The sequence below is a fragment of the Piliocolobus tephrosceles genome, chromosome 12 (genome assembly GCF_002776525.5).
Source record: "Piliocolobus tephrosceles isolate RC106 chromosome 12, ASM277652v3, whole genome shotgun sequence".
Lineage (NCBI taxonomy): Eukaryota > Metazoa > Chordata > Mammalia > Primates > Cercopithecidae > Piliocolobus > Piliocolobus tephrosceles.
Genome location: NC_045445.1, coordinates 88,830,350 through 88,833,364, shown reverse-complemented (window position 1 = coordinate 88,833,364; position 3,015 = coordinate 88,830,350). Strand labels below are relative to the sequence as shown.

The 3,015-nt window shown below is 34.1% G+C and overlaps 1 pseudogene; it reads right to left on the bottom strand.

The window, feature by feature from the left end:
• Window positions 1–1,001: 1,001 nt before the first annotated feature.
• Window positions 1,002–2,349, bottom strand: LOC111531216 (annotated as a pseudogene).
• Window positions 2,350–3,015: the final 666 nt, after the last annotated feature.

Below are 3,015 nucleotides of genomic sequence, written 5' to 3'. Positions count from 1 at the left end.
TGGAAAGAGGAAGTTGGTCGAGGCAAATACACATTCCTCCTTTTGACAGTCCCTAGCACTTCTCCTCTTATCTCTGTTCCATTGTTTCAGGGCCTTGTTTATCTCTTTAGATGTTTTCAATGAATCCTTGAAATATTAACAGATAAAGTTTAGATGTAGTACCCACCTTTTAAGCTGTAATTCTGTGGTGCAAAAGCATTTGAATTTTCTTTCCTAATATCGACAATGAAAAACCTTCCTAAGTAAAAGCAAGCCAGTGTACAATTTCTCTTGGCTTTTAACGTTTACACTGAAAATTCTACTGTTATCCTAATGGGGTTTCCTTTGTAGATGATCTCTTTATTCTCTAGCAGACTTTAAGGATTTTTCTTTAACATAGACCTCGGACAGCCTTGTGTCTGTATAGCTTGGTGAGGTTTATTTTGTATAACATCTCACAGGTTTCCCTAGATTTCTTGTGTCTAGAAGTCTGCTTCTCTAGTAAGATAAGGGAAGTTTTCTCGAATTATTTTTTCAATTATGTTTTTCAGATTGTTTACTTTTTCTTTCTCTCAGGAATTTCAGTAATTTATAGGGTTTTTTTTGCTGTACGTAGTCCCATATTTCTCAGATATCTTGTTCATTTTTTAACATTATTTGTTACTTAATTTTTGTATGACCAGGTTAACTACAAAACCCATCTTCAAGCTCTGAAATTATTTCTTCTGCTTGATACAGACTATTGATCAAGCTCTTAGTTGAATTTTGGAATTCCTTAAGGAAGTTTGCTAATTCCAAAAGCTCTGATTGATTTCTTTTTAAAATATTTATGTCTTGTTTATTTCTTTAATTGCTTTAGAAGATTCACTTTGTTTATTTTTTGAATCAGAGTCCATTTTATTCCAATTCTTCAAAATTTATACTTAATATGTGGTTTCCAAAGTTTAAGTCACTCTAAGTAATAGTTTGATTCTTTCATTTTTCTTTTAAAGTTTTTTTTTTTATCTTTTCTTTACAGTTCTTCAGTAGAAGCCAGAATCTCTAGCTGCCCAATTAGGAACCTCTGACCTGCTATTCTTATTAAGTTTCTTCTCAATATTCATGGCCAAAATCTGGCTTCTAAAAGGAAGGTGTTTGGTCTTTTTAATCACTTGCTGATAGGGTGAGACTGCATTGTTAACCAAAACCACATGACCTAATTTAGAATCAATCTTGGCACCCAAGATTGCATTTCTTATTAATTTTCTAATTAAATTTACAATTTACCTTTCAGCTTCTTCTAGAGTCATGTTCAATTTATCTGCCAACATGTTAATGCTGATAAACTGGTGGATTCAACAGAAAGTCTCAAATATGAAAAGATGGGCATTTTCAGTGAAATCCTCAAGACAAGTCACAAAGAAGAAATCATTCACAAGCATTCATTCACATTCCCTCAGCTTTTTCTGAGCCCCATCAAAGTCAAAGTTAACATATAAGCATTCAACAAATTCTGTAACTGGGTTTTTATATGTGTAAGATTCCTGTTGAGTAACTTTAACTAGATCTTTTTGCACCTGTCGACATTTTCAAACATCCTTGTTTGTTATGACTGCTGTAGTCAAATAACAAAAACTGTGTGGACACATTGTCTGAATTGCTTTAAAGATACTGTGGCTGGTAAGAAAGAGATCAATAATATTGTGAAGAATTCTGGGGTGATTGAACAAAACAAGCAGAGACCAGTTAATGAGTCATGTTCTCTGCTGAAGAGACTGGAGTGGAGAACTCACAGAATTATTATCTATCTTCTCTTTTGGCCACGTAAGGTCTTCCGTGGCTGCATCGCAATTCCGCATTAAGATTTCAGAGGCCAGCTTTCCCCAGAGTGAACTTAAAGCATTTCTATCTGTTGCTGGAACCAACACACTAAAAAAGTACAGATATTCTGCTGCTCCTGAGTAACTCTCACATTCATTTTGAAATTGTGCATATGTGTAGAGCATATCTAAGTATTCCTGCCTAAAACCATGCTTGTCCGCCAGGTAGTCAAAGAGCATCCTACCATCCCTTGTTGACTTCATTTACCTTGTAATTTCTGGATCTTCAAACAGCTTCACAATTGGTTCTGTTTCTGCCTGAAGCTGTTTTAGTTGTGCAACAATTGTGGTTCTTTCCTCTCTCAAAGCATGAGGAACATCATCAGTATAAAAGTTTTTGTATACATCCATAGCGAAGTCTATCATGTTACTGTTACTAAGAAGGTCCAATTTACCTTGTATTTATTCCTTTTCATTATATATCTCCTTTACAGAGAGAAACTCAGAGCGGTAAGACTAGATGCCGATCCAAAAACTGGGCAATGTGAGTAGTCAAGTTGTACTCCGCCATCTTGCCAAAGAAAAAAAGAAGATTCCCTTTGTTGATTTTAACCCTTGTCTTGGATTTCTTTGAGCTTCTATTCAACTCATGCTATGAAATTTTTATCTGTCATTTCTGGGTTTCTGTTTTGGTTAGGAGACATTGCTAGAGAGCTAATGCAATGCATTATTTGTGTCACTACGTTCAGATTATTATGGTGCCAGAATTTTTGCATTGGATTTTTCTCTTCTAAACACAATGGCAAATTTAATGTTTGTAATTATTTTCTGAATGGGTCAATTCTTTTGTTTCTTTTTCTTTATTGGTTATTATAATTATCTTCTTTCCCTTTCCCTTTTCCCTTTTGCTAGGAGATGTGACTGTAGAGTGCTGGAAAAGGATTTTAACATTGCTTTTAGAGCTGTATGCACTTTTATTGGTGAGTGTAATAGTCGACTCTTCAATTTGCACTACAAGCCTGCAGATAACACTTACAGAAATAAGCCATTTGTGACTACAAACAGTCTTTCTTTAAAAATTTTATTTCAACAGTTTTTGAAAGTACAAACATTCTTTTATTTTTTATTTTTTTCTTGATAGTCATGCTTTTATTGTTTTACTTTTATACCATTTTTTTACCCCAGAGGCAGGAATTCATGATTTCTGCTACAAGATGAATACAAAAGGAAATAAATT